General features: G+C 50.4%; 1 pseudogene; it reads left to right on the top strand.

The window, feature by feature from the left end:
* Positions 1–512: 512 nt before the first annotated feature.
* LOC101650616 lies at positions 513–927 on the top strand (annotated as a pseudogene).
* The last annotated feature ends 13,542 nt before the right edge of the window (positions 928–14,469 follow it).

The following is a 14,469-nucleotide window of genomic DNA, read 5'->3' as shown; positions in this document are numbered from 1 at the left end:
CCCAGGTCTCTGAAATTTCCCACCCTGCTCAGTGTATTGTAGCTTTAACTCTGAGCAGCAGGTTTGCAGAAGGCAATGGGTAACAGGGAAAGCCTCAAACCAATTGGCAGAGTCCCGACGCGGGGTTAGCCTCCACGGAAGCCCTCTGACATTCTCCAGGATGTATCAGAAAGTAGATGTGTGCAGTGGTTGGACACTGGGCTGCTAGCCACAAGGTAGACTGTGCAGAAAACTGTGCAGCTGCTCCGGGGGAGACAGGTGAGGCTTGCTACTCCTGTAAAAAGTTGGAGTCCCAGAACCCCCCAGGGGCAGTTCTACCCTGTCCTACAGGATTGCTATGAGTTGGAATTGACTCGATGGCAGTGAGCTTGGTTTTAGCCAGTCCTGGGAGGGGCTGTTTGCCCTAGGGGGAATCTCCAACCTCCGTGGAGACAGGGTACTGGGGTAAACACTGTTAAGAATCATGCCCTGGCTTTTCCTTTTGGGGGCCATCACTGAAGGAGTAGCGGCCAATGAAGGTCAATTCCTTTGTGACTTCGGACCGGAGCAAAAACTGGAAAAGACATTTCAATGCATCTTCCCACGTTTGCAGGAAGAGTATGTCTTCCCCTCTTTCCAAGGAACTGAGACAGAGATACGATGTTCGGTCCATCCGCAAAGATGATGAAGGTCAGGTTGTGCGAGGACCCTACAAAGGTCAGCAGATTGGCAAAGTGGTCCAGGTTTACCGGAAGAAATACGTCATCTACATTGAACACGTGCAGCGAGATAAAGCTCCCGGCACCACTGTCCAGCAAGGTGGTTATGATGAGGTTAAAACTGGACAAAGACCGCAAACAGATCCTGGAACGGAAAGCCAGATCTCACCAAGTAGGAAGGAAAAAGGGCAAATACAAGGAAGAATCACTTGAGAGGATGCCAGAGTAAAATGCCTTGGACACCACTTCCACTAAAACCGGCACATTTGAAACAAACAAACAAACAGAACCATGCCCCGCCTGCCTTGGTGTGAAGGCCCTGGGCCAATCTTGTCAGTTCTTCTGTCTAACATATGTATGTGTCCCATTCGTGGCCCATTCCCGCTTCTGTAATTCTGCCTGGAACCGGGATGTGTTGATCTGGCCCCGCCATGTTTCTGTGACAGGCTGCTTTGCTCTATCACGGCTGACTGAAGCTGCCCATGCTCTGTAAACCCTTGGACACCACCTTGACCTCAGACTAACCTTCTCCCTCATCTGGATGATGTGCCTTTGTCTCGTTTTGTCCTTTTCCCCCCTCCTGTTTAAGACTTACTAAGTGGTTTTCCTTACATTAACTTTGCTATTTGGGTCATCTGTAGTCTAAAACACCAGCCCCAGGCAGAGGCCATTGAGAACCTGATCCAAAGGGTTCCAAAGAAGGGACACAGCGATTTAGATCCACGCAGCCCTGTCTCCTCCTCAAGCTCAGTGGATGGGGGAGGGGGGGAGGAGCCGGCAGAGACGGAACTGCCGCTCTGAGCTCTGCTCTCTGAGGACCCTACGCGGAAAATGCCTTGTGCCTATTCATAGGGAATGTTGACCTCTCATTTTCTCGTCTCTCACATCATACCATCAACCTAGCGGGGTGTGGGGGGGTGGGGGTGGGGGAATGGCGCAGTCAAGAACTTTCACTGTGCGTTTATTTACCTGCCAGTTCCCAGAAATTCCATTCTGATCTGAGCTAATAGACGGATCTGGTCTCCCCAAGATGGTCTCTCTCTCTCTCTCTCTCTCTCTCTCTCTCTCCTGATGCCAGCTTTCCCTAATCTTTGCTTTACCTGACGCGACAACCTCTTAGCCAGGGCTTTGAACCAATGCATTATGGTTCAACAGAGAAATTGCATTTCCACTAAAGATGTTCCGAATCAGAATCTACATGTGACAAGATAGGTAAGAACCACCTGGCGTGCTTGTTAAACTGTAGATTATGACTCAGGATATCTGGGGTGGAAATGTGAATTCTCAGGGAGTGGTATCAAACAGAGAGAATCGAGTTCAAAGTTCTTCTTTTCGCTCTTGGGCACGGAAAAGAAAGCCGGATGGCTCAAACAAGCCTTAGGCAGCAGGCAACCACCTTAGTGAGTGTGCCAGGTATTCACTCAACTCTCATCTCTTAGCTTCAAACTCACCCCTCTATATTCTGATTTGGAATGCTGGAGCAATAATATCAAAAAACATATTTCTTTGTTGCTAGCTAATCCCCAATATAGTGGGTTATGAGTTGGGCTGCTAACTGCAAGGTCAGTGGTTCAAAACCACCAGCTAACTCCTTGGGAGAAAGATGGGGCTTGCTCCTCCCGTAAAGAGTTACAGTCTCGGACACGCACAGGGGCAGTTCTACCCTGTCCTGCAGGGTGGCTATGGGTTAGCATCGCCTCGATGGCAGTGAGAGTGAGTACTGTAGTTAGTGTTCTGCTTGGTTTGCCAAGAGGGCTCACCAGAAAGAGGCAGGAAGAGGAAGGCGGGTCCACTTTACCTCTTTGCTTCCTGTGCCTGTCAGCATTGCCCTCTCTTTGCGTCTTCACACAGGCAGACGTAGCTTGTTCCATTGTGCAAGTGCTCCTCCGCCTCTGTTCAGCTTCTAAATATTGGATGACAGATGGCCTCGGGCCCAGTCCTGCATCTCCATCACTTCTCTATCTAGATATTCTTCCTGAATTATTTCTGTGTGCTATACAGTCTATAGATTTATGTGCCATCAATTCTGATGACTCTCGAATCTATATCTTTAGTACTGACCTTTCCCTTATATGCCACGTTTCAAGTATTAGGCATTTGAGCACACACCCAACAATCTTTGGGTCTAAAACGAACAATCTTTGTACCTATAAGACATCACCAATATAATGTGGCCCAACCACAACTTATTTAGTTCTCATCTTTCAAGCGCCTTGCTTTTTCTCTTTCTTTCTTTCCTTCTTTCATCTCAATAAATGCTACCCCATCCATATAATTGCTCAGGCAAAAACCTGCAAGTCATCCCTAGATTCTTCCTTCCCCCTCACAGTCCTCTGTGCCCCATTCAATCCATCAACCGCTCCATCCTGGCCTGCTCCCACCATCCTCACGACTTCCATCCAGTCGGGTAAGTATCTGCTCCAAGTGAGTCCGGTGGAGGACTGGGCAAGCCCTCTCAGGAAGGTTTACAGAATCTTTTCTCCCTCAAGAGAAGGCAACTGAGCATCACCAGTCTACAGAGGGTGCGGCCAGAATGATGGTGTGGATGGGCTAGAGGGATGTACTCAAAAGAAGTGGGATAGAAAGAGACTGTGACCAGAAAGGCGCCCTTTTTTAGCAACCGTAACTGGCGGGCCACGTTAGGAGGGGTCCTGGCCCGTGTCTGGTTGAGGCTGTGGGTTGTGCCAAAGTGATTGCCCGTAATGACTCAGATTGACTTCACGGCACTCGTCCCAAGTAAAAGCCTAGACGTTGCAAGATAATAGCCTTTCTTCCCTTTGCATTTCAACTGTGTTAGCTCCCTGCACGAAGTGGAAGGCACTTATTAACACAAGTGCATTGAATAATTAGGTTGGTCCTGGCTTCATTAAGCAGTGAGACGCTTGCTGCTTCCGGGTCCAGAAAAGGAGCAGAGATAGAAAACTGGAGTCTCCTCAAAATGAATGTCTGGGATGCAGAAGGGCCAAGGGTGAAGTGGAGATGCAGGAGGCAGACTCTGGAAAAGCAAGAGGAGGTCTTTGCCCCGTCCAGATCAGCCCCAAGTAGCACCTCAGCTCTCTTATCCACTAAAGGAGCAACAGAAACAGACAAGATTAGAGCTAGAAGGACCTCCAGAACCCTCTGCCCACCTTTATCTGACTGCAGAGGAAGGTGTGTGTGTGTGTGTGTGTGTGTGTGTGTGTGTGTGTGTGTCTGGAGGCCCAAAGAGGACATGAGACATGCCTAAGATCACTCCAGAACAGAACAGGTCCCTCTTGGCTGCTCCAGCCTCGGTCACCCTCGGGTGCCCTTCGGGAGATGATTATGAAGACCAGGAGCAACAGGGCTGTTCTAGCGGTGGGTCCTCGGCGGGGGCCTGCTGTGGAACGACTGCCCCCTCACGCCCCAGTCTAACCTCGTGCCGTTTCCCCAGCAGCCAGGGCCGCGGCTGGGTCCGCTGCCAGCTACAGCAGCTTTGCCATTTGCTTTCTGAATTATTTAGCCCACCACTCCCTGGTCTTGAACCTTTTGCAATATTAAACCTTTCAGTAGGTTTTCAGCCCGCGTTGGATCAACAGTCCCCTGCCATGCCCTGGAACATGGTCGAAGCCAGGACACCTCGGAGAAGACTCATCTCCACGTGGATTGATTTTTCCCTGGGCTCTGGCTCTCCATAATTGACTCCCTGCTCGCGTGTACACGCGTCCTAACTAGAGAAGTGGTCCTGGAGAGCAGGGGCCAGAGATGTGGGTCCTTGCTGGGGGCTCCAGAGCACACTGGCCTGGCAGGCAGTGCCAGGCTTGGGGCAGAAGCCCTCCCAGGAGGCCATTTTCCGCCCCCCTGTGCTCCGGATGGGGCGCAGCTCCTCCAGGGAGCTGGGTGTCAGCTTCCTGAGGGCAGCGCTGGCTCCCCCTGTGGTGGCGATTCCAACTCACAGCCGCCTTACAGAGAGGCACTACAGGCGGCCTACGCCCGCCACCCTCACAGTGGTCCATCTGCATCCAAGAGGGTCTCCCTCTTTATTGACCCCCACCCACCCCTCTTTAAGAAGCAGGATGTTCTGCTTTATGGACTTCAAGGGCTGATCCTGCCTGAGAACATGTCCAAAGTATGTGAGACAAAATCTCACCGCTTTCACTTCTCAGGAACATTCGAGTTCGCTGTCTTCCAAGACAGATTTGTTTATTCTTCTGGCAACATAAAAAAAACCCAACAACAACCCATTATGAAATTGATCCCAAATTACATGAGTTGTTTATTAACAGAAAAAAAAACCCCACCCAAACCAACAAAACTCATCCGACTCATTGTCTCCAAGCCGGTTGGCTGCCTTCTGGCGGTGCCTGGGAGATGCGCTGTCCTTCCCCAGCACCGTGAGCCAAATGCATCGTTCTTCCCGCTCCCTTCCTCAGAGTCCGGGATGGATATGCAGGCCGGGCAGGGGCACTAAGGCCCAGAGGGTGGAAGGGTGGAACCAAGTGAATGCTTGAGTGTTCAGGCTCTTCATTGGCCTCGGGGAAACATTTGGGGGTGCGAGGGGCTGGAAGCCAGGGCTGCGGTGGCCACTCCAGAGGAACTGTCCAGGGAGATGTGGGAGCTATTGTGGAGAAGGGCACATGTCACAGGAGGCCCTTGGTGCTGGACGCAGACACTGAAGTCGGCTGCGTGGGGGGGGTGGGGGTTCCTTATCCTTCCTTGCAGGGAGGTCCCACTGAGATGAAGACAACCCCTGCCTGCTTCTTTTTCATATCGTTTGCGTATACTTGTGTACTTGTGTGTGGGTGCATCCTGCAGCCCAGAGAAACCCACCATGGGGCCCTGTCCCCAGCTGGCTGCCTTGCCCCTGGGCCCAGCCTGCAGCAAGCTGCTTTGGGACTTTGCGGAGCACCCCTGTGGAGCACCCCTGTGGAGCACCTAGAAGGAAGCCCTTCTTCTCTCACACAACTGGCTGGCACTTTGCTCTTCAGGGTCTCCCAACCTTCCTGTCTGCCTCTCATCCCAATCTCTCTCCCCAGAGAATTGCCAACACCCTCCTGGGGCATGCCTGAGCGCCTGTGGTGCAGCATGTGCGCACTCCGGGAGCCCTACCCTCAGGCCCTGTCCTTACAGCCGGGCATGGTGCCACAGGGGCAGCAGGTGGCCCTTCCTCCTTCCTTCTCATGACCCTCAGCCAGGAGGTCTTGCCCTGCCTCGGATGTTAACGTCTCCGGATGCAGTTAGAGCCGGAAGCCAGACCCTCGAGTTTCCACGGCGGCAGCATCTCTGATTTTCAGAGAGATTCAATGACTTCTCCAAGTCTCAGGGCTGGTGTCCTAGCTGGGAACCTAGGACTTCTCACCCCCAGCCAAGAAACAAACCAAGCCCACCTGCCCCCTGGCAGGTCCATCTGCTCCCCACCCCCCAGGACTGTGTGCTTTCCGTGACTGGTGGTCGCATCATCCCTGAGAAGTCAGTGGAACCTCCGGGGACCCCTGAGCCCATTGTGGCTGGCAGACCCCGGGAGAGGGGTCCTGAGCAGTGTTTGTTTAGTTCCACCTCCAGGGCCTCCCTGTTGGGCTTCCACAGGCTGCGAGGTTGGTGTGTTTGACCTTGAAATTTCAGTAGACAAATAAGAAGCTAAGACGCACAGGTCATGCTCTGTCTTGGACTGGACCCAGGACCGATTTCTTACTTAGGTGTCTTCCAGCTGCCCCCTCCCCCCTCCCGGGCCCTGTGCAGGTGTGGAGGAAAACAAGGCATATAGGACAGGGAGCCAAAGGAGGGCTCCTTCCTGTTTCCCACCCTCAGGTAGCCCAGCCCCCACCGCACCTGTGACCTGACTTCCTCCCTCAAACCTCTGTGCAGAGCTCATGCCTTCCTGGCTTCTCAGAGGCTAAGGGGCAAGGGACCCCTTAGCCTCTTCTGTGTCCCCACCCCTACCCCGGCATCTTACCAGGTGTTCTGGGTCCCTCCCCAAGTGTGGGGGTTTGTATTTATTTCTGCTGTCTCCCCTACTCATAGTTTGTAACCTCTGGACAGAGCAGGAACCTCACAGCTGCATCTGGCCTGCAAGCCATGGGACCTCAATACTTATCAGTTCAATGGACAACATTCTCCTCCCTCTGCAGGAAGGCGGGGCAGGGTCTCCAATGGACAGTGACCTCGGCCTTGGGAAAGGCATAGGACAGGGTCCAGGCTGGAGTTGGGGACCTGTAGGATGTAGGCAGGTGCTTAGTGAGCTGACTAGCCAGTCAGGGGCACATGCTGCCATGGCAGGGCAGGGATATCTAGCTCCACCAGCCCAGAGCAAGCACAGGGCCCAAGGGCTGACGGGATCAGAGGGGTGTGGTCTAGGAAGTTCTATCACCAGCTACTTCTTAGCAAACCGGCTGCCTGTCCTCCCATCCAGGAGATGACACCGTTGAACTGAATGGGGCTGGTTGCTGTGAGGGCCACAGACCGACTAAGGATGACCCGGGAGAGGCCAGGGAGGGGTGAGGCCCATGGGAAAGCACTGGAAATGTCTAGCTTGAGCAGCCCCGCTGGGTCAGAGGAGCGGTGTCCAGGCCACCGGGGACAGCCCCAACAGCCGGAAGTCAGCGCACATTCCCCCTTTTATTAATTCTTGTCAGCATTGAGGTTAATTATTTCTTTCTTTCCTTTATTTTTAAAAATCATTTTATTGGAGGCTCTTACAGCTCTTATAACAATCCATACATCAATTGTATCAAGCACATTTGTACATATGCTGCCATCATCATTTTAAACGCATTTTCTAAGTGAGCCCTTGGTATCAGCTCCTCTGTTTTTCCCTCCCTCCTTCACCCTCGTGAACCCTTAATAAATTATAAATTATTATTTTCATGTCTTACACTGTCCTTTGTCTCCCTTCACCCACGTTTCTGTTGTTGGTCCCCCTTGTGGAAGATGGTGGTGGGGGTTATATGTGGAGCCTTGTAATCGGTTCCCCCTTTCTCCCTCTTCTCCCCCCACCTTCCTCCTACCCTCATGGTACTGCTACCACCATTACTGTTGGGGGGTGGGGGGTTGTTATCTGTCCTGGATCCTGTGTGTCCAGAGCTCTATACCAGTGTACATGCTCCGGTCTAGCTAGGTTTGTAAGGATGAACTGGGGTCATGATCGTGGAGGGGAAGAAGCATTAAAGAACTAGAGGAAAGTTGTGTGTTTCATCGGTGCTATACGGCACTCTGGCTGAATCATTCCTTCCTTGTGACCCTTCTGTCAGGGGATGTCCAACTGTCTACAGATGGGCTTTAGGTCTTGTGGCAGTTACATAATCTATCAACTTGTGAAGGGGTGGAGTCTAGCCTGTTAATAAGGTCGCAGCTTGATGACCTCATTTGGAGGCATGGAGGAGATAAATAGCTCACTAGAAGTTCTGCTTCATCTTCCCGTTGACAAGCCACATGGAGCTATGCTGACAGAGCCATAGTCCTGGAGCTGGAGAAGCCACATGGAGACCCCTGCCAGCACTGAGATGCTTCCACTGCCACTGGATCCACAAGACTTCCCACCCACTGGCCTGTGATCTTCCTACATTTGGTGCCATTGCATGTGTTTCATTTGAGTCTGAAGAGGAATTTATAGACTGGTATCAGACATATGGGCTAATATCAGACTTATGGACTTGATCTAGACTGGGCTGGGATGTTTTCTTAACGTATAATTGTTCTTTGATATAAAGCTCTTTCTTATACACATATGAGTGTCTATAAATTTGTTTCTCTAGTCAACCCAGACTAACACAGGTCTTCACTCTGCGCCCCCTCGTTCACATCATTAGGATTGCTTTGGATCTTCTGATGCCTGATACCTGCTCTCATCAACACTTCGTGATTACACAGGCTGGGGTGCTTCTTCCTTGTGGGTTTGGTTATTTCCCTGCTAGATGGTCGCTTGTTTAAGCAGCCCCATTAAGACCCCAGATGCTATATCTTTTAATAGCTGGGCACCATCAGTTTTCTTCACCACATTAGCTTATGTACCCATTTTGTCTTCAGCGATCATGTAGGGAAGATAAGCATTACAGAGTGCAGGGCGGAATTTTAAATATGGGACGAGTGGATATCCCCAGGGCCATTGAGGGTGCTGGGAGTCAGGTCCCTGCTCCCTCTTCATTCCCAGAGCAGGGTCAGGGTTTGGACAGCTGTACCCCTCACAGCCTGGCGCCCACAGAGACCCTGGTGCTGAGACTCTGCTGCAAGCTGCTGTCCTGCCTGGCATGAGCAGAGCCTACTAGCAGCCAATCAGTCCAGCGGTAGAAAGAATGAGCTCCCCTAGTGCCCAGAGGGAGGTGGGACTAGATGGCCTCCGAAGGTCCCTGAACTGACCCTTCTGAGAATGGTCACTGGTTCATGAGCATCCCTTCTGACAGCGCCTGAACTCTGTCATGAGTTGGGGGTCTCTAAGGGGTCAGTTCTGAGGCAGTTATTAGGGATTCTCTTGCAACCACCCCCTAGAATGGGTGGAGGGGGAAGCAGAGTTGAACCGTAGCCCTCGACAACCAAGCCTGCTGGGAATGCTGGAGGTGGTGGGACCTTTGGGGCTGTCTGGAGTCGGGGTGAGACTGCTAGGCTCTTGGATGCCCTGTGGACCCATCCCTTTCATGGGGTGCAGGCAGGCCTGGGAAGGCAGTGTGGCCGAGCGAGGAACCCTGGCAGACAGAGGCTGCCTGCTGACTACAGCCTGCAGTGGGTGGACACATTCTGCGTTGTTCCCAAAGGGAACAGCTCGAGGGGGCGATGCTGACTGTCCTGCAGGGGGTGGTCTGCCTCTCCTGCTCCCTTCCTGCTCACCCTCGGGGAAGAGTGTCGGGGTGGGGCGGTCTGGTGGGGGCAACAGGAAGCTTGCTCAGGGGACCAGAAGCTTCATTGGAATGGCCAACAAGGCACATGAAGGACATCAGCTCATTCCCATTCCCACCATGTAGGGACCCTCATTAAAATGCAAACACATGTTCCTTTTTGATATTTCCAGGGTAGGTAATTAACTTTCCTTTCGGTGGGTAAGCCATTAATGAATGCGCTGTTGATGATGGCAGTTCGCTTGGGAGTGGGTTTCTTTCATTTCTTCCACTTTCCAGAAGAAGTGGCCTTAGTGGGGGCGGATGGAAGGGGGGGGAGGAAGGAGCGGCACATTCAGTGAGCACCTGCTTCTTGCAACAGGGTTCTTTGCAAGGTCCCTCACGACTCTTACAACATGCGATTAAAAAACCAAACCAAACCAAAACGCCCAGCTGTATGGACACATCATCCACATGCCATGCAATGCAACAGTTGGGTTGTGTTGAGAAGCGTTGTACAACGGTTGCCACCATCACTTTCGAACATTTGCTTCTTTCTTGCACTCCTTGTGATAAGCTCCCCATTACACCATGAAGTCTTACCTGGGGAGGCTGGAAAAGGCTTTCTAACAAACAGCAGAAGCCAAGTGCAGAGGGGTGCACGTCTCAATGAGCTGCCCTTGGGTGGAGCCAGGTAACCTCCCACGTTCACCAAATCAATTCTGACTCCCTGAGCCCCTGTGCGGAGGTGGGCCCGACCAGGGTTGGACATTCTGAGTCGGACAATCATAGGGCGTTACTATGCTGGACGTGACAAACTGAAGAGAACAAACTGGACGGGACATTCAACATCAAGAGGGACATTTCAAGACCTATCTTGAAAGACAGTGCCGTTTGTGATAGGATAATAATACCTACATGCTTACAAGGACGTCCAGACCATACAACTATGATTCAAATTTTCCACACAAACCACTCAATCTCTAACTCGACTCACTGCCATCGAGCCAATGAGGACGGTGTTTCATTCCATGGTAGTTAAGGGGCCATGATTCTCGGCGGACTGGACAGTACCTCAGACCGGGACCCACGTCCCACCGCTAGGCCCAGCTCCAGAGAAACCCTGGAATACATGTACCTGGAGGCTGCACTGAAGGCACTCGGCTTCACTGTGTCAATGGCCAAGGAGCAGAAACAACCCCCGAGCCAACAGAGACTCACACTGAGCTCATCAAGAACTAAGAACTTCAGGAAGCAGCTCCCTCCTCCAGTGTAGAAGGCAAGGATCAAAGGGAAAAGAAGAGTTCCACGTCCAAGAGAACCTCCTTTTTAAACAAGGAGCATAATGGAAGCTGAACGTTCTGAAGTCATTGTATCCATTTGCCAAACGCCCTCATCGGAGCGGCTGGAAACAACGGAAATGCACTGTCTCCCGCTCTGGAGGCGGAAATCACGTGGCTCCCCCTGAAAGCTCTCGCAAAGATCCTTCTGGTCTCTTCCCGGTTTCTGGTGGTCCCACGCCTTCCTGGGTGTTCCTTGGCTCCAAGCTCTGCCTCTGTCTTCACATGATTGTCTCTGTCTCTTCGTATATGGCCATCAGTCATAATGGATTAGGAAGGACCCATCCTCCTCCGGTATGAACTCAGGCCAACTGATAACGACCCAGACTCAATAGAGGCACTGCAGGTGAGGGCTTCAGCACACCTCTTTGAGGGAACTTCGGTCCAGTGCAGGCGGCGGCATGCTACTGGTTTGTGTGATAGCTCACATAGCGTTCCATCTGCTTTGGGGTAGCTGACCTCCAGGTTGGGCACCAAGGATCCCTGTCTCCTCAAAGCCAGGCCCTGGGGAAGCGTGGGTGCAAGGGAGGACGGCAGGGAGTTGTGAAACCGGAGGGCAAGGCTGCAGGGCCACTCTGGAACACACGAGGGCGCCCCAAGCTGCTATATCTAGGCAGGGGGTAGCCAGACTGGAGGAAGGGCAGGAAGGAGGCCTTTGGGGCAGGGAAAAGGAAGAAGGAAGAGTCCAGTCTGCTAGAAACCAGCAATATCTCCAGGTGTCCTGTGTGGTTAAGCTTTGTGGAAACACCACTGACTTCTAGCCGTGAAGTGGCCATACATAGTCATGCATGTGTGTCAGACTGTGGGTGGAGGGGAGGGGAGGGGTGGAAGGGGGGGCTGTATTGGCATGTGCTCTGTTCCCCTTGCTTTCTGTTGCACACCCAAAAGGATACTTCCTGTTCTTTCTTTTCTTTCCTTCCTGTCTCTTTCTTCCTATTTATTTGTTTTATCTTTTTCTAATATAAATTTGATTTGTTCCTTTCTGTTACATTTTGAATATCTAAAATCAGCTTTCTTTTTCTTTTTAATTTATTTAAAGATCAGTTTCCTACATTTTCTAAACCCTTTCTTTTTTAACAATCAAAATAGGTGGCGCAAAAATGGGCACAGGAAGAGAGTTGGACTGGACTGGCATGCCTTCTTGGTATACACAAACGTCTCGATAGAAAGCTCGTTCTTACACATTTTGAGTGTCTGGATTTGCTTCACGAGACAACCTGGCCTCACCCAGGTGGCCCTGACCTTTCACTATGGTAAGCCTCCCGAACACGAACATGAGCATGAACTGCTCTTTCATTTATGGAGTTCTCTTTGGGTCTCATGCAGCGGTGTTTGGTACTTTTCTCTACGTAGGTCTGTTTCTGTGGTTAGACTTATTCCTGCGTATTTCATCTTTTGGGGTGGCTGTTGTGAACGGTCCTGTTTTCCCGATTTCCTCTTCAGGGTTCTCTTTGTTAGTATAAACGAGTCCGGCTGATTCTGTGTGCTAGTGTTTTCTTGCTGGCTCTGGATTTTCCATGTAAAGGACAGGTGGCTATCACCTCTTCTCTGACTACTTGGTAGAATTCACCAGTGAAGCCATCTGGGAGGATGTGTTCAAATTCTCAAACTTAGCCCGTGTTAGATTAGGTAGGTTGTGTGCTTGTAGGAATGTGTGCATATTTTTTAGGTTTTTAAATTTGTTGGAGTACGTACAGTTCTTCATCGTATTACTGTGTTGCCATTTTTATATCTGTTGGTTCTGCTGTGGCATTGCCCATTTATTTCTTATTCATTTTGCTTGCATATTCTTCTTTTCTTTTGTTATATTTGCCACGTTCCTCCATTTTATTAATCCTTTCAAAGAACCAACTTTCAGTCTTGTTGATTCTTTCTATTGTTTGTTCAGTTTTCTTTATTACTGCTTTAATCTTTTTTGCTTCTTTACTTCTGTTGACTGGAGGCTTCTGTTGCATCTCTTTTTCTGATTGTTGGAGAAGTTGGAGTTCAGGTGTTCTTTTTGGTTCTGATTTATTTTAGGATGTGTGCCTTTATAGCTATAAATTGACCTCTGAGCACTGCTTTTTCAATGTCCCAAAGGTTTTGGTATGTTCTATTATCAGATTCAAGGAAATCTTTAATTTTATTACCAGTATCTTTTAAGTAAGGTATTATTCAGTTTCAGTGTATTTGAGGTTTTTTCCCCTGATCTTATGGTTGATTTAAAATTTTATAGCACTATGATCTGTCTTAGGCTGGACTCTCTAGAAAGGCAAAACCAGTGAAACTTATATGTGTATATATATACAGAAACCCCAATATTCCTCACCAGATGGTGGTGGGTAGCTGGAAAAGAAGCCTGGTAATTATTATGTTGCAACTAGATTTGTTTTGTAGAACTAACAAATGCAGTGGGGAAATGTATGTAGAATGTTTCATGGCTCTATGACTGGATGGACAGAAAGACAGACCAGACTTCTCGTTTGGCTTTTAAAGGTCTTTCTCATTTTGCTTTCAGCAGTCTTGCTGAAAGCAACCAAGAGCTTCTTACACTGTTATGAATTCCCTCTGAGTTTGTGGAAGATTGCATCTGTGGGCTCCCCAGGCTGCTTGTTTCAGAAGATGAAAGAGAAACTAAGCAAGGAGGGGCCTACAAGCTACAGCAAGTATGTGCTTGCTCTCCCACACTCACAGGGGCCATAGTTCGGTCCTCAATCTCCTTATGGCCTGTGCTGTGTCAGAGAGGGTCAAGGCCAGCGGTCCAAAGGGTGTCCATGTTGGCCCAGGCATTTGGCCTGAGCGCTCTGACCCAGCCAGTTCTAAGGTTCAAGGGAACTCAGCGGAGTGAAAGCCCCCATGTGTCCTGAGAGTACGCAAGCCTTTGCAACCTCTGACTTACGCAACTGGAAACACAACGTGCTCATCTCTTGGTCTGACTCTTTCACAGTACTGACTCCTGCTGGTTTACCTGCTACCCATCACCCTACCTGCACTGATTGGCTCACTTCAAAAAAAAGGCTCACTGCCACTAAGTTGATTCTGACTCATAGTGACCCCATACGACAGAGTAGGATTGCCCTCTGTGGGTTTCGAAGACTGAAACTGTTTACAGGAGTAGAAAGCCCTGTCTCTCACTCTCTCTAAGAAGGGCAGGTGGTTTCAAACTACCAACCTGTGGTTAGCAGCCCAGCATGTTACGCCACTATAGCTGATTGACAGGCCTTGTTAAATGCTCTCCAGGTGGCTGAGGAAAACGGATGATCCAGTCCGAAAAGTCCAAAAAGCGTGGACGTAAAATATGATGAGGTTGGAGTAGGTACCCACGGTAGAAGCTGTGCCTGCTGGAGAACCCAGGTAGCACCCCAACACCAAGGTAGGACACCATTTTGGCATATTGGGAAATGTATTCTGTATGGACTTAAGCAGGAAGCACCTTGACAAGTGAACTCTAACAAACTAAATGAAAGCTTGCCTGGCCCAGAAGAAGACCCCTCCGTTTTCCCTTGATGGCTTAATCTTAGGGTGCCTGAGATTTAGTAATCCAGAAGCAGAGCAGAATGCTCCCCTCATTAGCATAGTGCTTTGTGGCCAGGGTACCACAGGTATTCAAGAAAAGGTTACAGAAAGTAGGACGGCTAGAGAGGCTGTCAGCCTCACAATTAATTAAGATGCTTACGAGGTTCACACTAT

Source organism: Echinops telfairi, unplaced genomic scaffold, assembly GCF_000313985.2.
Source record: "Echinops telfairi isolate 266 unplaced genomic scaffold, ASM31398v2 ScPeMD7_443;HRSCAF=831, whole genome shotgun sequence".
Classification (NCBI taxonomy): domain Eukaryota; kingdom Metazoa; phylum Chordata; class Mammalia; order Afrosoricida; family Tenrecidae; genus Echinops; species Echinops telfairi.
The sequence above is the reverse complement of the archived record's forward strand: the minus strand, read 5'-3'. Positions and strand labels throughout refer to the sequence as shown.